We start from the raw sequence: 22,523 nt of genomic DNA, 5'->3' as shown, positions 1-22,523 counted from the left end.
CGACGCCATAGAATCATTGTCCTGGATGTTGTTAGACTCTTTTGTGCGCAATTTAAAGTTGGAAGCATTGTCTCCATAAGAAATTATTTTGAAAATATCACACGCCAGGCCATTTGTAAATTGTTCACTGTGTAAATTTATTGTTCGTGTATTTAAATTTAAAATTTTCTTTAGTCTATGCTCTTTTTATACTTTTCTATCTTAACACACTATATTCTGTTTCTTGCACATAATCTAGTTTGGGCAACCAAATTTCTCCTGCTGTACACGGAGATAGCCACGATTGCAATGAATTAAAATTGCCCTTTATTTATAATTAGTGCTGTTGCTCTTTCTGATTTGATGGTATTATCATTGAATGTACTTGGGCTGAGTTATTGGACATGCCCCATGACTAAGTGAAGGTAATCATTGGTTGATTAGAAATAATTGTCTGAGACCATTGTCTTTGAACTGGAATAATTAATGGCATTGATGCTAACGACTAGCTGCCGCCTGCAGACTGACTGATTCACTACCTCATGCCTTCGCTAATATGGAAGCTTGTCCCTTCATGGAAAGTTACGGCCAGTAACGTGCCGCCCACCAAATTCTTGTACCTCCCCGTACCAAGGACACGTTCTCAGCCGGCCGGCCTGATGTTATGTCTTCGGAATGGAGAAAAATACAGTCTTTCGATAAGGGCCAGCCTGAGCCGGTTCTCTCCAAGCGAACAACACTTTGTAACTAAAACATTACACTTGACCTAGAAGCATCTCAAGCTGCCGGGGCAGAAAGAAAGATGGAGTCTCTCCCGTTTGGGGCCTACAAGGCCCGAAATAAGCATAACTCCATGGAAGATATACTAACACTCTTACAAAAGGACGGATTATCACTAATACTAATGAATCTATCCCCTAACATAAGTTTATAAGCCCTGATCTAAGGAAAAGGGTACAGAATTATATCAACACGCCTTGTGAATAGGCTCTATTTACGGTTCTAATCCCTCCATTAGGACGATAGTAGACTTAAGTCACCTCCAATCACCTTCCTTCAAGGAAGGGCCGAAAAAGGCGGTCAGAACACAAGGTGACCCCTTCCCTGTTGCTAATGCTTACTATCTCAACTCAGGAGTCAGTAAAGTTGCAATGTTATGAGACCGGATTCCGGTTGCAAATCATTGATGCATGTCATAACGATTCAGAATTTGGAAAAGATTCCTACAACATGCTCCAAATTGGTATGGAATCTACAATCCCATTTTAGGACTCGGTGAATGGTTACCGACTGATAAAATGGGATTAGCAGATTTTTAAAAACATTTTTGCAGTCACAAACTCTGAATTGGAGTGTTTCCAATTGTGATCGTTCTTTGTACACTGGTCCAAGGTGCCATAAACCTCATGTGGTGGCCACGGCTTGAACCGGTTCCAACCGGCTGTGAGTCTATTGGGACACACCCACAGAGCAAACATCCTGATGTCGGCTCACTATACAGTTGGGTTTACAAGGCACACAATGACTTTTTACTTTCGACTTCCAATCTCCTGAAGAATCATTGTTCTCAACCCTCCTTTTGGATTGCTTTTTGGAGACCGGTGTGCCATGCCTATGTACTGATCTCTACCTACTTACCTCCAAAATTGGCATCTTCGAGCAGCTGCACGCAGCACTGCAAATCCTGAGGTGTATTAGGGCAGTAACTGTGAGTACAGCATTGTCTTTTCATATAGCATGTCCATAAAGATGATACATTTGTATGTGAATTGTATAGCACAAACGTAGCAACAGAGCACTGTACAAGAGATCACAATTACAAAACTAATTTCAGTGCCTCTTCCCCAAAAGGTTGTGTATCTTGCAACTCAGCACTAGGGACTATTTCCCTGCTCCAGGATTCTAAGCCTAGGTTGTGGGTGGGAGGAGCTGTGGGTGGACCTGGGCAGGTGCTGTGGCCTCCTCCTGACCCCTGCACTGGGATGTATGTACCAGTCCTTTTTGTTGCACTCATTGAAGCAAAGTGTGTATTTGATATGTCTATGGATTTCACACAACTCCTATGCCTATCAGTGGTGTTCCTTGTGTATAATGAAAATACAACTCAGTGTACCAGTTCATATCAGTAAATGATCTTTTTAACACACCTTTATTACCTTTGTAATCAATTTACTAAGCCATTATAGCACAATTAAGAAATTGCACTGACATTTCCAAACATGGACTGTAGCATACAAATCACCTCTGGTAGTGAACTATTAAACAGAGGAAATCTTACGATAAAAAGAACAGAAACAAACAACATGATTTGGTGCTTCCTTTATTCTTTGTCCCAGCTAAAAGATCCTGTGACTCTCTGCAATGCGTAGATTACTTCATTAGAGGTCTTGATTACTTCATTACACGTATTCTTCCTTCCTAATTCAATGAGGGAAGTCCTGCCCCCGACGCCCAAGTCCTCTGTCTGATCCACTGTTTCCTGCCTCCCACTCCTCTGTCTGTTCCACTGTTTCCTGCGTCCACTCCCAAGACCTCTGTTTGCACTACTGTTTCCTGCCTCCAATGCCATGTACTCTGTTTGCACCACTGTTTCCTGTCTCCAATCCCATGTCCTCTGTTTGCACCACTGTTTCCTGCCTGCCACTCCTTTGTCTGTTCCACTGTTTCCTGCCTCCAGTCCCATGTCCTGTTTGCACCACTGTTTCCTGCCTGCCACTCCTCTGTCTGTTCCACTGTTTCCTGCCTCCAGTACCATGTCCTGTTTGCACCACTGTTTCCTGCCTCCAATCCCATGTACTCTGTTTGCACCACTGTTTCCTGTCTCCAATCCCATGTCCTCTGTTTGCACCACTGTTTCCTGCCTGCCACTCTTCTGTCTGTTCCGCTGTTTCTTGCCTCCAGTCCCATGTCCTCTGTTTGAACAACTGTTTCCTGCCTGCCACTCCTCTGTCTGTTCCACTGTTTCCTGCCTCCAGTCCCATGTCCTGATTGCACCACTGTTTCCTGCCTGCCACTCCTCTGTCTGTTCCACTGTTTCCTGCCTCCACTCCCAAGTCCTCTGTTTGCATCACTGTTTCATACCTCCTACTCCCAAGTCTTCTGTTTGCACCACTGTTTCCTGCCTCCCACTCCCTAGTCGTCTATTTGCACCACTGTTTCCTTCCTCCCACTCCTCTGTCTGTTCCTCTGTTTCCTGCCTTCCACTCTTCTGTCTGTTCCACTGTTTCCTGCCTCCACTCCCAAGTCCTCTGTTTGCATCACTGTTTCATACCTCCTACTCCCAAGTCCTCTGTTTGCACCACTGTTTCTTGCCTCCCACTCCCAAGTCCTCTGTTTGCACCACTGTTTCCTGCCTCCAACTCCTCTGTCTGTTCCACTGTCTCCTGCCTCCACTCCGAAACCCTCTGTTTGCACCACTGTTTCCTGCCTCCCACTCCCAAGATCTCTGTCTGATCCACTGTTTCTCGCCAACCACTTCCAATGTTCTCTGTTTGCACCACTGTTTCCTGCCTGCACTCCCAGGTCCTCTGTTTGCACCACTGATTCCTGACTCCTACTCCCAAGTCCTCTGTCTGATCCACTGTTTCTTGCCTTCCACTCCCAAGTCCTCTGTTTGCACCACTGTTTTTCCTGCCTCCCACTCCTCTGCCTGCACCACTGTTTCCTACCACCAATCCCATGTACTCTGTTTGCACCACACTTTCTGCCTTCCACTCCCAAGTCCTCTGTCTGTTACACTGTTCCCTGCCTGCACTTCCAAGTCCTCTGTTTGCACCACAGTTTCCTGCCAACGACTGGCAAATCCTCTGTCTGTTTCACTGTTTCCTGCCTCCCACTCCCAAGTCCTCTGTTTGCACCACTGATTCCTGACTCCTACTCCTCTGTCTGTTCCACTGTTTCCCGCCTCCAATCCCATGTACTCTGCTTGCACCACTGTTTCCTGCCTCCCACTCCCAAGTCCTTTGTCTGCACCACTGTTTCATGCCTCCCACTCCCAAGTCCTTTGTCTGCACCACTGTTTCCTACCTCCCACTCCCATGCCTGCACCACTGTTTCCTGCCTCCAATCCCATGTACTCTGTTTGCACAACTGTTTCTGCCTCCCACTCCCGAGTCCTTTGTCTGTTCCACTGTTTCCTGCCTGCACTCCCAAGTCCTCTGTATGTTCCACTGTTTCCTGCCTGCACTCCCAAGTCTTCTGTTTGCACCACTGATTCCTGACTCCCACTCCTCTGTCTGTTCCACTGTTTCCCGCCTCCAATCCCATGTACTCTGCTTGCACCACTGTTTCCTGCCTCCCACTCCCAAGTCCTTTGTCTGCACCACTGTTTCATGCCTCCCACTCCCAAGTCCTTTGTCTGCACCACTGTTTCCTACCTCCCACTCCCATGCCTGCACCACTGTTTCCTGCCTCCAATCCCATGTACTCTGTTTGCACAACTGTTTCTGCCTCCCACTCCCGAGTCCTTTGTCTGTTCCACTGTTTCCTGCCTGCACTCCCAAGTCCTCTGTATGTTCCACTGTTTCCTGCCTGCACTCCCAAGTCTTCTGTTTGCACCACTGATTCCTGACTCCCACTCCTCTGTCTGTTCCACTGTTTCCCGCCTCCAATCCCATGTACTCTGCTTGCACCACTGTTTCCTGCCTCCCACTCCCAAGTCCTTTGTCTGCACCACTGTTTCATGCCTCCCACTCCCAAGTCCTTTGTCTGCACCACTGTTTCCTACCTCCCACTCCCATGCCTGCACCACTGTTTCCTGCCTCCAATCCCATGTACTCTGTTTGCACAACTGTTTCTGCCTCCCACTCCCGAGTCCTTTGTCTGTTCCACTGTTTCCTGCCTGCACTCCCAAGTCCTCTGTATGTTCCACTGTTTCCTGCCTGCACTCCCAAGTCTTCTGTTTGCACCACTGATTCCTGACTCCTACTCCTCTGTCTGTTCCACTGTTTCCCGCCTCCAATCCCATGTACTCTGCTTGCACCACTGTTTCCTGCCTCCCACTCCCAAGTCCTTTGTCTGCACCACTGTTTCATGCCTCCCACTCCCAAGTCCTTTGTCTGCACCACTGTTTCCTACCTCCCACTCCCATGCCTGCACCACTGTTTCCTGCCTCCAATCCCATGTACTCTGTTTGCACAACTGTTTCTGCCTCCCACTCCCGAGTCCTTTGTCTGTTCCACTGTTTCCTGCCTGCACTCCCAAGTCCTCTGTATGTTCCACTGTTTCCTGCCTGCACTCCCAAGTCCTCTGTTTGCATCACTGTTTCATACCTCCTACTCCCAAGTCCTCTGTTTGCACCACTGTTTCTTGCCTCCCACTCCCAAGTCCTCTGTTTGCACCACTGTTTCCTGCCTCCAACTCCTCTGTCTGTTCCACTGTCTCCTGCCTCCACTCCGAAACCCTCTGTTTGCACCACTGTTTCCTGCCTCCCACTCCCAAGATCTCTGTCTGATCCACTGTTTCTCGCCAACCACTTCCAATGTTCTCTGTTTGCACCACTGTTTCCTGCCTGCACTCCCAGGTCCTCTGTTTGCACCACTGATTCCTGACTCCTACTCCCAAGTCCTCTGTCTGATCCACTGTTTCTTGCCTTCCACTCCCAAGTCCTCTGTTTGCACCACTGTTTTTCCTGCCTCCCACTCCTCTGCCTGCACCACTGTTTCCTACCACCAATCCCATGTACTCTGTTTGCACCACACTTTCTGCCTTCCACTCCCAAGTCCTCTGTCTGTTACACTGTTCCCTGCCTGCACTTCCAAGTCCTCTGTTTGCACCACAGTTTCCTGCCAACGACTGGCAAATCCTCTGTCTGTTTCACTGTTTCCTGCCTCCCACTCCCAAGTCCTCTGTTTGCACCACTGATTCCTGACTCCTACTCCTCTGTCTGTTCCACTGTTTCCCGCCTCCAATCCCATGTACTCTGCTTGCACCACTGTTTCCTGCCTCCCACTCCCAAGTCCTTTGTCTGCACCACTGTTTCATGCCTCCCACTCCCGAGTCCTTTGTCTGTTCCACTGTTTCCTGCCTGCACTCCCAAGTCCTCTGTATGTTCCACTGTTTCCTGCCTGCACTCCCAAGTCTTCTGTTTGCACCACTGATTCCTGACTCCCACTCCTCTGTCTGTTCCACTGTTTCCTGCCTCCAATCCCATGTATTCTGTTTGCACAACTATTTCCTGCCTCCCACTCCCAAGTCCTTTGTCTGATCTACTGTTTCTTGCCTCACACTCCCAAGTTCTTTGTCTGCACCACTGTTTCCTACCTCCCACTCCTCTGCCTGCACCACTGTTTCCTGCCTCCAATCCCATGTACTCTGTTTGCACAACTGTTTCTGCCTCCCACTCCCGAGTCCTCTGTCTGTTCCACTGTTTCCTGCCTTCACTCCCAAGTCATCTGTTTGCACCACTGATTCCTGACTCCCACTCCTCTGTCTGTTCCACTGTTTCCTGCCTCCAATCCCATGTGCTCTGTTTTCACCACTGTTTCCTACCTCCAATCCCATGTCCTCTGTTTGCACCATAGTTTCCTGACTCCCACTCCCAAGTCCTCTGCCTGCACCACTGTTTCCTGCCTCCACTCCCGAGTCTTCTGTTTGCACCACTGTTTCCTGCCTCCCACTCCCAAGTCCTCTGCCTGCACCACTGTTTCCTGCCTCCAATCCCATGTACTCTGTTTGCACCACTGTTTCCTATCTCCCACTCCCAGGTCCCCGGGCTGTTCCACTGTTTCCTGCTTCCCACTCCCAAGTTCTCTGTTTGCACCACTGTTTCCTGCCTCCCGCTTCCAAGTCCTCTGTTTGCTCCACTGTTTCCTGCCTCCCGCTTCCAAGTACTCTGTTTCCACCACTGTTTCCTGCCTCCCACTCCGAAGTTCTCTGTTTGCACTACTGTTTCCTGCCTCCCGCTTCCAAGTCCTCTGTTTCCACCACTGTTTCCTGCCTCCCACTCCAAAGTTCTCTGTTTGCACTACTGTTTCCTGCCTCCCGCTTCCAAGTCCTCTGTTTCCACCACTGTTTCCTGCCTACCACTCCAAAGTTCTCTGTTTCCACCACTGTTTCCTGCCTCCCACTCCGAAGTTCTCTGTTTGCACTACTGTTTCCTGCCTCCCGCTTCCAAGTCCTCTGTTTCCACCACTGTTTCCTACCTCCCACTCCGAAGTTCTCTGTTTGCACCACTGTTTCCTGCCTCTCATTCCCAAGTCCTCTGTTTGCTCCACTGTTTCCTGCCTCTCATTCCCAAGTCCTCTGTTTCCACCACTGTTTCCTGCCTCTCATTCCCAAGTCCTCTGTTTGCTCCACTGTTTCCTGCCTCTCATTCCCAAGTCCTCTGTTTGCTCCACTGTTTCCTGCCTCTCATTCCAAAGTCCTCTGTTTGCTCCACTGTTTCCTTCCTCTCATTCCCAAGTCCTCTGTCTACTCCACTGTTTCCTTCCTCTCATTCCCAAGTCCTCTGTCTAATCCACTGTTTCCTTCCTCTCATTCCCAAGTCCTCTGTCTAATCCACTGTTTCCTGCCTCTCATTCCCAAGTCTTCTGTCTACTCCACTGTTTCCTTCCTCTCATTCCCAAGTCCTCTGTCTACTCCACTGTTTCCTTCCTCTCATTCCCAAGTCCTCTGTCTACTCCACTGTTTCCTTCCTCTCATTCCCAAGTCCTCTGTCTACTCCACTGTTTCCTTCCTCTCATTCCCAAGTCCTCTGTCTGCTCCACTGTTTCCTTCCTCTCATTCCCAAGTCCTCTGTTTGCTCCACTGTTTCCTTCCTCTCATTCCCAAGTCCTCTGTCTGCTCCACTGTTTCCAGCCTCTCATTCCCAAGTCCTCTGTTTGCTCCACTGTTTCCTTCCTCTCATTCCCAAGTCCTCTGTTTGCTCCACTGTTTCCTGCCTCTCATTCCCAAGTCCTCTGTCTACTCCACTGTTTCCTGCCTCTCATTCCCAAGTCCTCTGTCTACTCCACTGTTTCCTTCCTCTCATTCCCAAGTCCTCTGTCTACTCCACTGTTTCCTTCCTCTCATTCCCAAGTCCTCTGTTTGCTCCACTGTTTCCTTCCTCTCATTCCCAAGTCCTCTGTCTACTCCACTGTTTCCTTCCTCTCATTCCCAAGTCCTCTGTCTAATCCACTGTTTCCTGCCTCTCATTCCAAAGTCCTCTGTTTGCTCCACTGTTTCCTTCCTCTCATTCCCAAGTCCTCTGTCTACTCCACTGTTTCCTGCCTCCTACTGGGAAATGAAGGCTGCCTGTGCCCACCTATCTTTCCTGACCTTAGGGTCAGGGCAGCCCCTACCACATCCCCCTCCCGCCCCCATCTAGGGCGAATTGCCGGCCTCCATGTTTGATAGAATTATCTGTATGTAAGACAGCCTTGGAAATGCTGGCAGACTTTGCCAGGTACATGTGATGTGCCTGAAATGCTCAGAACACCCCCACACCCCTATCTCTGAACATGATAGGGAAACAAGGCAGGGGTGCAGCAAACAGCAGCAATCCTGGTGGAACCATCTGTACTGGCCAGCACCTCTACCCCCTTGCCAGGGATAGAAACTCATCCAAACTCAGATCATTGCTCTAGTAAGTCCCTTCTATAATGCCCTCCCACCCTAGTCTTCCATGTCTGTGGCCAATGAGGGGGTGAATGCACCTCCAGACATACCTGCGAGTGAACTCTGTCCTGATGAAAGCCCCACCTTACTGTTTCTAAATATATCAGTTTTATTGGAGAGCAATACTTCCCTAAGCACAGGGAAGGGACCACCCCGGCCAGCACGCAGCTTGTGCCAACTCTTTATTCATTAACATTAAGCAAACAACGAGGAAAGTTTATGAGTGCATCTCTTGTGTCATAGCTGTGCCCTGTATGCGGTGAGGATTGAGCCTCCCACAGTGTGGCTTAGTTAAATATTACCTGGTGTCCTAGGGCATCTGAGGCTGGCCTGAGCCCTCTGTGACCGCGTTATGTTTCACTGATAGGGTTAAATTAGTGCTTTTGCTATGGTGCAGCTAAAACACGAGAGCCTGTGCATGGTCTTTGATGTATTTACTTTGCTGCCATTATGACATTTTTAATTTTATATTTATGTTCTTGTTAGGGAGGTCCTTGATGCTATTGGCTGTCGTACGCTCACAGTGCGATGATCCTTGCACGTTTTTGTTTGTTAACTTTGATTATTGATAACTTATTTGTAAATATACTTTGTTTTCATGCTTAAAGATGCAATGAAAAGGCTGTTCCTTTGTCACAAGTATTTATGTGTAGTATGTGGATTGTCTGCCATTCAGATTCACCACTTACATACCTGAGAACTTAACCCCTTGCATGCGGGGCTCATTCCCCCGCTGTGCTGGGGGGAGGGCGGGCGCACAGCTCCCCGGTGCTCATGACGAGTTCAGCTCGTAATGAGCCATGGTGGCCGTGTGCTCATGACGAGCTGAGCTCGTCATGACCACAACCGTTTGTGTAGAACGTTGGCACAGCAGGGGAATCAGCCCAGCATGCGAGCGTTCCAACGGTCATGACGAGCTGTGCTCGTCATGAGCACCGGAGTACTGTAGCTCATGACGAGCTGAGCTCGCCATGAGCGTTCAAGGGGTTAAAGAACAAACTCACTGAAGGAGGAGGCGTTGAAGGGGGCAGGAACTCATGCGAGAAGTACCTACCTTTTGAACCCCACCGAACCCCAACAATCCCCCCCAAAAGAAAAATGCTTTCCGAAGCTGGTGCCGATTTCCTGGGGTGTTTTCACAACCCTTAATGGACATCGGCAGTTCAAAACCTCAGAAAACGAGCTGGAAAACCACTATTTACTGTGCCACCGTGTGATTATGACTCCTCACCGGGAGATTGTGTGATGGGAGCTGATATCGTCTGCCACACGGTAGCACTCTGTGAGTTGGCAGGTCTGCACTTACAACACATGCTTCATATTTTGACTCCTTTTCATAAAACTCTTCTGTGAGGGTGCAGCTCACCTCTGCCAATGCTGCCCTCCAGCAAAGGTTCCCCACTTCCAGCTTGCGGGGTACTCTTACCGTGACCAACCATCTGTAAATTTCACGGACCGTCCGTAATTTGGACCTCACGTCCATTGTCCATGAGAGTCCCTTTTACGGACGCCTTTTGTCCCTAATTATGGCTATTGCAGGGAGCAGCAAAGCTCCCTGCGAGAAGTCTCAGCCCCCTGATGGGTGAAAGGGAGGGTGGAGAGATGGAAGAAAGGATGGATGGATGAGTGAGAAGTTGAATGGGTGGATAGATGACGATGATGGTGACTGGGTGATGATGAGTAAGTGAAAGGATGGCTGGATGGGTGAAAGGGTAAATGGTTGGATGGATGAGTGAGTGGATGGATGGAAGAGTGGATTGACGAGTGAAAGGATGGCTTGGGTGAAAGGGAAAATGGCTGGATGGATGAGTGAATGGATGGATGGGTGGAAAAGTAGATGGATGAGTGAAAGGATGGATTGGATGGATTATGGATGGATGAGTGAAAGGGTAGATGGAGGGATGGATGAGTGAAATGATGGATGGAATGATAGATGATGGATAGGTTTGCAAATGGTTGAAAAGGTTTCGAAATGGATGGGCACACAGATGGAAGGACAGAATGAATGGTGAAAGACTGAATGATGGATGAAAGAAGTAATAGATGACAGAATGTACATTTTAAATGGTGGATATCAGGAGTTTGATGGAACAATGGATGGATAGATCCTTCAACAAGAGAGCTCCTCTGTGGAGGGTTGTGTTGACTTACTTTCATTTCTTGGTGCCAAAAGAGCTTTAGTTCAAAGTGGGAGGTATTTACATTTTCTGGCTACTCCCTTGCCTATGTGTTGCTATTCTGTATTTGCTGTGTACTTATGTGTGGGATCTATACATCATGCATATGACATTTTGAGTGACACCCAACTGCTACTTGAATGCTACACTAATAATTATAAATGTTTGTATGTTTTTTTTTTAGGTGTAAGGTTTTAGGGAGAGCCTCATAGTGCCATGAGCTGTGCTTGAGAAGTATATTCTGTTTGTAGCAGAAGGCAAGGCGTCAAAAATAAACGATGTAATAGTGTATCGACAGCGCCTTCTTTAAGAAAGCTGCAGGGAAAAGCACATTTGTGACTTTGTCAGCTAGTGCAACTCTCTCCGAAGCCCCCATAAGCAAAGTCAGATTCCATATTTTAAGTTCCACTTGCTGAAACACCCATAAAGCGTCCCCTGTAGTGGATTCATCACAGCATTCCACCCTTTAGTTCGGCTATGCGTGCCGCTTTACATCTCACAATGGCACTCCGATATGAGATGCTAGTAACAAAGACTATCCGAGCAGATCTCCCTGACCACTTCTCTCACCAAACATGCCTGCTCAGGCCCATGAGTTGTAAACAAAATATCGGACTGGACAACCCAGTGCAGTAAATAAAATATAAATAGATCATTATCATATGAATTACAACAAAAAAAAACCTGCACAGTTGCTCAAAGCTGCGCGCATACCAAAAAACCATGAAGTGCACGATTGTCTCAACCTAATATAAACGTGTTTTGACTTGTACTTAAGTGGCTGTCTATTTACTTACTTTTATACTATTGCACAACTTCCTCTGATGTGTCTGTAAAACTGATCTTTCGTCCTGAAGTTTTACACTTACCGTCCTGAATTTGCACCCATGCCAGTCGGTCACCCTAGTTACTCTAGCCCAAGGTGATGCTTGCTTATGAGCTTGTCTTCATGTGAGTGTGGTGGCTTCTTTCCAAGCACAACCCCTAATAAAAAGCCAGACCGACAGGATTTGCTAACGTTTACTATTTATTTTTGTTTAAATCCAAATAAATAAAAATCATGGGAAGTCACAGCACATGAAGGGAAAATAAATGCATCTCAGCATGTGGGATGAATGCTGGGGGTCTTCCGGTACTGTGTGGTGCAGCAGTTGGCAGTGTCACATATGTATGACTCTAAATGTCCTTTGCTGTTATTTTTAAGACACAGAATCATGGCAGTATTGCTTGTTGTTCCTTAAATGAGTGCTGTTTAACCCGTTCAGTGCTTCGAACGTCCAACGGTCGTCGCTTGCACTACCTCGCTAGTGCTGCGCACGACCGTTGGACGTCCGAATCCCGTTAGCGCAATCGAACGTCCGCACTGGGGCGGAATGTTTGCGCGTGCTTAACGGGTTAAATATAATGGTATATAAAATAACATGATTGCTGTATTAATATTCACAGCTCCCCTGAAGAAGGGAGAATAGCCCAAAGCTTAGTTGCATTCAACACATAACACTGTTTATATGTACAATGTGATGTAACATTGATTATACATACACGTGTGCAAAGATAATGTCAAAGCAAAGTTATGTAAACACTTTAATTTAGGTTTAAATAAAATAAAAAACAGGAAGATAAAAAGGTGCTTTATTGGTTCCAACCTTTGAAAATCTTAAGGCTGTATTTGTAGGAACCTATAGGGTCCATTAGTAGTGCGCATCGTGTGGAGTACACAGATTGGTGTACTCTTACCAAACATAGGGCCTTTCTGCCTGCCATGTGGTACCTTCTGCCCTTTGCTGACTGCCGCAGCAGGCATTCTGCCAAGTTCCAGGGATGGATTGCATACGCACTGTCACCTACAACTGATGATATAATTACGAGCATCTTTGTGAAGGTCACACACGTGGTAATGTGAAGGTGCATAAACTTGGGAGCATATTTACAAGCCCCTTACGCCACACATACATCACTTTTCCCATGTTAAATATGACGCAAAAGTGGCGCAAGTGCCTTGTAAATAAGCCCCTTGGTATTTACCTAAGAGCTACCCATTTCCAAGGTCCTGCCAGGGTAGCTTGCTACAAGTCACTCATTCTGCACTCAGAGGCACATACCACATCCAGGTTTAACCGCATCCGTGCGGCGCGAATTCCCCGCCCATGCTGACTCCGCCTTGCGCGGGCGGAGTCATGACAGAACGGTTCCGTCATCAGCACAGCTCAACCGACGCTGATGACGGAACCGTTCCGTCATCAGCATCGAAGGGGTTAACGAATGCTGATTTCTTCGGTTCCCGGTCAGGTGATATGTAGCTCTTGCTAGCATATTGTTATGCACGCTTGATCAATATAGGGTATTACTTGCAGTGGTTGTGCTACCGGATAAAATGCCACTATGGGTTCTTGTAGCTCCACCTGGGTTTCTGGAATGATCTATGCTCATGTATCTAGGAAAGGCCTTAAAGAGTGCCCTTTGGGATAACCCACCAGCACAGGTACTATGCCATGGTACCTGTCCGACGCTAGCTAGATTCGCGAGCACAGAACCTGCACAAGATTGACCACGCTGAGCTTTTCTTTTCAATCATGGATCTAGTCCATTAATCAGATTAAATAAGGCAGGTTTGCTTATTCTATATTTTACATATATCTCTTCCTCACCTTGCTCAAAAAATGATCCTCTGAAAATCTGTTCATTTCCCCTTCATCTCCACTGCTGGGGCGTCATATTCCACATTCCCCTGTCCACTGAAGAGAGCTCTGCCATTTTGAAAGGATGCTGCAGCATGGGCAGTGGCAGACGGCAATTTTAGCAAGTGGGGGGGCAGACGGGACACAAACGCAAACGTAAACACTGGCTCGCACCCATACATTCACCCATGGGCACACACACACATCCATTCACAGCAATCACGCCCAACTATTCATACACACACGCACCAAACATTAAAAAAAATCATACTTACCTGCGCAGCTCTGCCTCAGAGGTCCCAGGGGGGGTGGAACTGCAGCCTTCCCTCATTGGCTGACAGGTCAGCCAATTATGGGAGGCAGCAGTCGCTACTCGTCACCGAGTGGCATGGGCTTTGTGAGAGTTGCTGACCTCACCCCACTCTGTGACTAGGTGTAAACCTGTATTTATAAAGCACAAACTACTCACCCTCTCAAGGCACTGGGGGTCATCATGGAAATTAAGTGAGCTATTGCCCAGAGTGACATGGTGATAGCTGAGCTCCGAAGTCAGTTGCCCTGGCCGCTGCACCACACCTCTCCAGTGATTGGCACTTGGCCCATGGCACTGCATGGCTTAGAACTGAAGCGCCCATGTCCCTGGCAATGAGTGCTCCCCCTCCCCCTTGCCCCCCTCATCATGAGGGAGAGGGCACCCAGGTGCTTTTCTAGTCTGAAGAGACTGAGGAGATGTGACATCTTCAACCTGTAAAAATCCAGCTCACGCAGCCAGGAGCCTGCATATTTAGCGCCTGTCTACCTCCTGGCTGCGTGACCTGAAAATAAAGAGTGTCTGTCAGGCTGACCTTTGCTCGGCCTGACAGACACTCATCTTTTTTTTTAACTTTGTTTATTGATTGAAAATCAGAAGTACCTTACATGATTGAACAAAATATTGCATGTTACCATTAGAAATTCCAGTTCAACATCATTCAAGGTTATTCAGGGAGCATCTCCTATCAGTCTATCTTGCCTATGCATCTCCATTTCAACTGTGGGTGATATACACAGGTCTCCTCTGTATTTGTTCCAATGTGACCATTTCCTGTCCCATTTCTTTGGGCAGCCCCTCGCCTTATAGACCTCTGTCTCTGCCAACATGCATCTGTCCATTTCCCTGACCCATAGAGTAACACGAGGTGGGTTCCTATCCCCCCATCCCCTAGCCACTTCCCTCTCCACCAGCGTGTACCCCAGTGTTGTGAACTGTTGTTCGATCTCCGTTAAGTCAGTGGCCTCCCAAATGTTCAGTAGCCCGAGTCGTGGACTTAGTGTTATTTCTTTTCCCAGGGCATTAAACATGTGAATTTAGGCTCCCTCCCAAAGTGGGCATATCTTGGGGCAATTCCATAGAGTATGGTAGTATGTATTCCATAGAGTATGGTAGTATGTATTCCATAGAGTATGGTAGTATGCATTCCATAGAGTATGGTAGTGTGCATTCCATAGAGTATGGTAGTATGCATTCCATAGAGTATGGTAGTATGCATTCCATAGAGTATGGTAGTATGCATTCCATAGAGTATGGTAGTATGCATTCCATAGAGTATGGTAGTATGCATTCCATAGAGTATGGTAGTATGCATTCCATAGAGTATGGTAGTGTGTATTCCATAGAGTATGGTAGTATGTATTCCATAGAGTATGGTAGTATGCATTCCATAGAGTATGGTAGTGTGCATTCCATAGAGTATGGTAGTGTGCATTCCATAGAGTATGGTAGTGTGCAAGTGTGCATTCCATAGAGTATGGTAGTGTGCATTCCATAGAGTATGGTAGTGTGTATTCCATAGAGTATGGTAGTATGCATTCCATAGAGTATGGTAGTATGCATTCCATAGAGTATGGCAGTGTGTTGACCACAGCCTTTTACATATCCGTCATCAGGTTTGGACCCTATTTTGGCTAAAATGATCCCAGTAATATATGATCGGTGGAGTATTCTGAGTTGGATCAGGAGAAACCTGTGAGGTGCAGCCGCCTCACGTGGGAACATTAGTGCTGTCTGCCGGTCTTGACACTCTTCTTTTTAGGCATAAGGTGAGGTGACTTTGGTGTCGGCTATTAGTACCCCAATGGAGCTTCATCGCAGTGGCCGGTAGAGGGCAGCAACGCTCCACATTCGATGTCATGTAGACTCGTGATTTTATCACTCGTGTGTGGGGCTGAGCTCTCAGGTGATAATAATACAGGTCATTGCGGTCTATGGGAGCCATGTCTGAGGAAGGAGCCGCGGACGAGCAGCCCACGGACGTCCACCATCCCACACCTGAAAGGTAGGGCTCCAAGTCACCTGCCTTCTTCCTACTCTCTTTTTTTATTTTTTTTGTATTGCAGTATCCTCCTCTGGTTTTATGTGGCACGGATGTGGCCCGAGGGCGTTAGAGTGATTTGCAACAGAGGAACAAGCGTTCCAGCAGAAAAGTAGGACAACAGCTAAACAAATATATGGTACATGGGGTTAATAGTAACACACTTATATTAACCAAGGAAACATAGGAGAAAACCCAAAAATAAAAAAACGTACAAGTGGGGAGTAAGAAAAGGTGCAGGTACCTGGGAAGTGAATTCACAAGGAGTGACAAGTAACAGGCAGTGGCGCGACCCCTGAACGAGCGAAGGGAAGGGGGGGGGGGGGGGGGGAACCACCAGGAGATTCACCCGGGCAGAAGAAGCAGCCAGCGAGTGGAAGGAAGGGGACCCCCGGGGCTGAAGACCGGAAGATGGAGCTGACCACGAGAACGGGCTCTCCACATGAAGCAGGAACAGTAACCAGGCCACGTGATGGAGCCAGAAGGGAAGTAATATATGCAAAGGAATCATTTTCATATCCATGGCGAATGCAACAAGGAAGAGGCGTTCGACTGAGTTTGGAGAGTTACCAGTCCTGATCTGGCCGCCTGAAGTGCATCGTGCCACGGAAGGGTCTTTTTTTTAGATCCGGGGTCCTAAAAGGAGTGGGTGCACCCTGGGAAGCTATTGTTGACCTTCAGACAACCAGCAAAGCTGAGAGAGCTTTGTGTACAACTTGTCTAGCCTTCTGCAATGTCTGATCACTAAAATCGCAGGGGCAGATTTACGACTTCTGGCGCATCTCTGCTCATCAGCCGGTATGCGCCAGAAGAGTTGCGACGCATCTGCTCTCCCGTGCGCCATCACTGATGCGCCGCATTTACAATGTGGCGCACCGTGGCGCACCGATGGGCAGATGCGTGTCGCATCCCCCGTCAAAAAGGCGGCGTATTGCTGGAGTTGCGTCGCAAGCGCGATGCAGCTCCAGCAAGGCTCGGGTGCCCTATCCCTAACATGCTGCGTCAATCCTTACGCCTGCTTCAAGCAGGCGCAGGGTTTTGACGCAGCATGGCCTTAAAAATGACTGAGTAAAATCTTGTAGATTTCACTGAGCCACTTTTAGGAGGCGTTCCTGCGCCGGAACGCCCCCCCCCCCGCGCTGGAACGCAAACATGTGGCGCAGGGCTTTACAACGTGACGGAGCTCCCAGATGCGTCACGTTGTAAATACCCCACAGCATGGTGCTGGCTTTGCGCCGCCGCTGCGTCACAAAAGTGACACAACAGCGGCGTTAAAGAGGCGCAGGGGGCTTGTAAATCTGCCCCGCAGTTTTTTGAGGGGGAGTTTTATATAGCGCAAACTCGACCCAAAGGGATCAGAGCGCTTTGCATGAGCACCAGCTGCGTTACAGGCGATTGCGTAACTTTGTTAGGCACGGAGAGATTAACCGATGTCCCCAGAGTCACAGGATGGTGAGCGTCCCTGCCGAGACTAGTACCAGGCTCCTCAGCTTCGAGGTAGACCGCTCTAGCCGTTAGGCCACATCCTCTCCCCCTTAGCGAGCTCCCACCTGCTTACAGACTGGTGTTCCAGGCTCCATGCCACACAAGAGGAGCTATCAAAAAGTCGTGCATTCCCTGAACAGGCAGCAAAACCGTGCAAGGCTCTATCAATCCCACTCACAGCATCAGAACAAGGCCTGCCCCCAGGCCCGCTCCTAAGAGCTTTCTGTCCGCCAGTAGCCCTCCCCGGCGGATAGTTAACGGTCCTACAGCGCCTAGAGGCCTCTCCGGTGGTAGACCCCTGTGCTCTACTTATCCACTACACATAACATACATTTAGCCCAGTCTCACTCACGGGCAAAGTTTGCCTGACCTGCCACATGCTGCATTCGCACTACACACAGTGGAAGAAGTGTGCGGGATCGGCAGGGCACGGCGTGCCCCTACTTCTTGAATTTCATTGATTCCGTTCCGCTACTTTTTAACCCCTTCGGTGCTCATGCCGGCTCGAAGCCGTCATGAGTCGCGGTTGGCGAGTGCTGATGACGGCTGGGAGCCGTCATGACCACGCCCGCGATCGGAATGTCCAGCCGCAGCCAAGGTGTTAAAATTGTAAACGTGTCTCAGGACGGCAGAAATATGCAAGGCCTAGAGATAAGGCTCTGCGTTTGTGGCCGTTCCGGGACGGGCAGGGTGGGCAGAGAAGAAAAATGACGCTGTCTTTTCCTTCTTGCCCAGAGAAGACAAGGACAGAGTCCACTTCTGCTTTGCCACTGGCAGCTGCCCCCACCACCTCTTTCTTACTCTTCCTCCCTTTCTATCTCGCTCCTCCTCAGGTACTGAAAACCATAGCTTCAAGAAATGATCATTACTCCCTCTTTCCTCTCCTTTCGTTTGTTTGTTCCACCGTGAAATGTATCCAAAAACGAAAAACACTTTATCTGGAAATGTCGTTTTTTTCGTACATTTTTATATTCCAAAAGGAAAGAAATATAGAGCGGTCGCAAGGTGGCAAGATTGATTTTTATTTAGACCCAAACACATTAGCGCCCTTTTACAGAGTTTGCCAGTAAAGCGCCTATTTTGTTTTCTCGTCTTTCCCTGGGTGGGGAAGTGCACCACTCCTGGAGGTACTGTGCATTACATGCGTGATAGGTGGATGGGAAAACAAATTGTGCACCGTGGCTCTGTGTTCAGGGTTGTGGTCTTTTTAAACCATACTTTATATGTTTTGTAAGGATATAAGCAATGGACATTTAACAGGTCCCTTCTAGGCCATGTAGTCATGTCCTTAACTTTTCATGCAAAAGCACTCACTGATTTCTGAATGAGTGTAAAAGCGTTAAGGTAACTCATGTTACATTTCACCTGCTTTACTTAATCTTGCATTTCCTTAACCCTTTAATTGCTGCCATCGGCCATTGGCCGACGGCAGCACTACCTCCCCAGGCCACACCCGCGCATGGAAACGCCTCCACCACCGCGGAATTACCGCCGCGGTTAACAGGTTAAGTGTTGTTAGCTTTTAAAAACATTTTTTTTTACGCTGCATAGAACTCTTGTCTAGTGCATAATTTGACTTGAGTTGCATCCAGGTGTTTATAACGAGCTCAATTGGGTTGTAGCTGAAGGCAGTACGAGTTTCTCTCAGTGGGGCAGTATGGTGTTCAGTGGGGGAGAGGATGTGGCACTACGGTCAGAGCTGCCAAATTTGGAACTGGGGAACCAGGTTCAGCTTTCTTGACCAGTCCACCAGACTACTCTCCTGAGAGAGCACATTCTAGTGTTAGACCTTAAAAGGCCCCATAAGACCATAGAAGCCCAGGCGTCTTAGCACCAGAAGGTGGACCCTAGCAGTGGCAAGTGTGGGTTAACCTTGAAGGCCTGTCCACAACAATCCATGCTGAAGTTCACCTCCTGTCTTGCGGGCAGGCCTATGAAGCAACCTAGAGCGAGAGCAACTCTGTTACTGAGGTCACAGGACCCTTGAGCAGGGCTGCTCTAGGGCGGTGCGGTGGAGGCGTCATGTTTGCAAGTATATTATGTTTCTAAAAGCACTTGCTGGCTTCTTCCTGCCCTCCAGCAATATTTGGCAACAATAAAAATGTCACAATATTGCCAGTGATTAATGTTCTTCCTAGAGAGAGATGGAATTTTGTCAAGTGGAAGTTTTACTGGTTGAAAGGTAGTGCAGGGGGTTAATGTGCCTGCTGCAAAGAACATGTACCATGCAGGTCACAAAGTGCACATACTATAAATAGGTCAGTGGGTTACTGCCTTGGTCAGTGAGATCCTTTTGTTACTTGCAGTTTATAAGTCAAAATCCTAATATAGAACAGTGAGCAATTTACTATCCTCTAAGAGCTGCATGCATATTTGCAAACTGCAAGGTATAAATTAGAGCAATATGGTTTTCCCCAGTCTTTGATTACACATAAGGGCATGAATGTGTGCCACATGGCACTTTAAAAAAAGCAAAAAAGTGCTTTTTTAAAGGAAATCGGTAATTACCACCAACTTGAAGTTGGTGGTAATAAGCGATTCCTTAAGGCTAAAGTGCACTTTCTTTTGTGCTACTTACATTGCATTTAAGGAATCACAATTACCGATTCCTTAAATGCAGGAGCAAAATAAGGTATTGCAATTTTGCGATTCTTTATTTTGCTAGTAGGTTTAAACTCACCTACATTGCTCGCAGCCAACTACCGATCGCAAATGCTGAAATTCTGCGAATTTCAGTGTTAGCGCTCGGTATTTGGCCACCTACATCTGGCCCTAAATTACTAATCTTGGAATAATGAAAAGCAAGGACGGACTAGCTGGATTCAATGCTGTGACCTGCAAGTGAAAAATAGAGGTCTGCAACATGCACCGAGCCACTAGAGCTATCTTGCCAATGGCAGCTTGTACTGGGTTAGTTAGTATAGTGGTTACTCCTAAACACCGTGTGCAGCCTACCAGTTATATCATATCTTGGCAGGGTAGGCGCTGACTTTCAGCCTGCCGAGGTGGATAAGCTGAGCAATCCTGTGCTGGGTGGTAGTAAAACGTATTAATTTGAATTTTACAAAATCAAAAAATGACAGGTTAGGCACTGGGTTTCCTGAAATTGTCCCACAAAGAAAGCGCCTAGAAGGATTTTGCCTCAGGGTTGAGTTAAGTGAGCGGAGCATTCATTGATTCATATAATTTGGGCAAAGAGTTCTACAACCCATTGACCATCAGTATTTACTTCACTGACGAAACAAGCAAAGCACTCTGGGAACTCACTGCCAAATACAAGCAAGTAACTGGCAGAGAGCAGGCGATATGACAGGTACTGGAGGAACCAAGGTCTGGCAGGTGAAACTTGTGACACAAATGCAGGTGAGAAGGAAGTTGTGTCAACAGGGGCAACCCCGACCACCCCCCTCCCAGGAAAAAACATGTTCCTCGCTGTTTATGCTTCTGATTCCATCTATTTTAACCTTAACTGTTTGTAAGTCTTTGTCTTAGTTCCGGTTCCCTCATATCTGCCAGGTTTATTGTGTTTCTAAGTGATATTTCCTCTGTCTTTGGTGTGATGATGTGTGACATCTCAATGCCATATGCGTGACACTTAGAATGACACTTTATTGTGAGCAGAGCAAAGCTGTCATGCCCATTGAACTAGTTCTATTTCACCATTGACTCTGAGCCACCATTTCTATCCTGTTACAGCAAACAAATGATGGACGGAATGCTGACAATGGACGGAAGAAGGGTGATATATCCTGAAACTAGTTCCAGGATGCTTGTTTCCAGTCCATGGAGGACCTTGCCTGGCAGTTCGGGCTGGACTGTTCCCATGAGGCACAGGGTCAAGACTGATTTGCATATGACTGGGTCCAAACTGGGGTGGCAGAGTGGGCAAAAGAACAATGGATTCTACCCAGATCTTTTGACTGGGGGAGAATTTTTGCATTGTCAGCATTCCGTCCATCATTTGTTTGCTGTAACACTTTTTGCCCTAAGTGGGATGGGTATGCCCAGATGTGGGTCCCTTGCTCGCTCTGCTACTGGATTCAAGCTAGCCTGGCTGAAGAAGGGTGACATACCCTGAAACCGGTCCCAGGATGATTGTTTCCGGTCCAGGGAGGACCTGGCCTGGCAGTTCGGTCTGGACTGTTCCCATGAGGCACAGGGTCAAGACTGATTTGCATTGTTTGGCTGGGTCCAAATGGAGGTGGCGCAGTGGGCAAAAGAACAATGGATTTTACCCAGATCTTTTGACTGGGGGAGAATGTTTGCATTGTCAGCCTTCCGTCCATCATTTGTTTGCTGTGACACCATTTCTATCCTGGCATGGACTGCTTTCAGTTCAGCACTGGGTCTTAATCTACTATTATATCAATGGGGCTATTTGACATTGATTGACAGGAGGGTGTAGCTCTCTTTTGATGTATACTGAAATCTATACTACTATTATAAAGTAAGAACTGGGAACCTTTGAGGCGGGTAAACTCGGGAACCACAGCGCCAATCCAAACACCCAATACATCATTGGAATTGGCAGGGTCTGCAGAGTGACATAGGCTATATAACCCCCAAAAATATACGTTCTTTAAAAAATATACCTTACTAAAAAAATAGTCCCTTGGAAGTAGCGCCGGCCGTGTGCACAAACGTGCTGACATCATCAGGAGCGCGAGGAGTACAGCCGTGGGGAGGAAAAGTAAAGACGGCGTTCGGCGGGAGGAGCACCAAAGAGAGGTAAGGGACTTCCTGGAGAGCGGAAAGGAGCAGACAATTTGTGACGGGTGTCAGTATTGCAGGGGGCCCTGAAGCAGCCTTTACGTCGGGGTGGCCGGGGGCCCAGAAGCAGCCTTTTGCTCCCGGACAACGTCGGGACGGGCTACAAATAAATGAATAAACAGGCAAAAAGAAGGCCCCTCGACAACTCAGAAAAATAAATAAAACAGGCCTGTGGTTACTGGGAATCGGTAAAAGTGTGCAGGAATACAGGGACTGAGTCCCGGATTAACCCTCCTCCCCCCGGAGCTACGGAGACTCACAAGAGGCAGAGATATTTGATAAAAACACCTGATAACAGAACATGGACGTGGCAGGCGGGGGAGGGAGGGTGGGAGGGAGAGAGAATCAGTGGTTCGTGATATTCATCGGGTCAAGTCATTTCATATTTGTTGCTGTTTCCACTTTAACACCACTCACAGTAAATGTCTCTCCTGTTATAACATCACATTTATAAAAAATTGAATTCTACATCGCAAACAATTTGGGTG

At 47.8% G+C, this 22,523-nt stretch overlaps 1 protein-coding gene across 1 annotated transcript in view; it reads left to right on the top strand.

Annotated features, from left to right (window-relative positions):
• The first annotated feature begins 1,502 nt into the window (after positions 1–1,502).
• LOC147678674 (beta-1,3-galactosyltransferase 5-like) overlaps positions 1,503–22,523 on the top strand; it is a 133,578-nt gene continuing 112,557 nt past the window's right edge. Inside the window, exon 1 of the mRNA XM_086946131.1 lies at positions 1,503–1,687. The gene's annotated coding sequence lies outside the window, so the exon portion shown is untranslated. The remainder of the gene's footprint in view (positions 1,688–22,523) is intronic.

This window comes from Lissotriton vulgaris, chromosome 12 (genome assembly GCF_964263255.1).
Source record: "Lissotriton vulgaris chromosome 12, aLisVul1.2, whole genome shotgun sequence".
In the NCBI taxonomy this organism is placed as follows: domain Eukaryota; kingdom Metazoa; phylum Chordata; class Amphibia; order Caudata; family Salamandridae; genus Lissotriton; species Lissotriton vulgaris.
The sequence above is the reverse complement of the archived record's forward strand: the minus strand, read 5'-3'. Positions and strand labels throughout refer to the sequence as shown.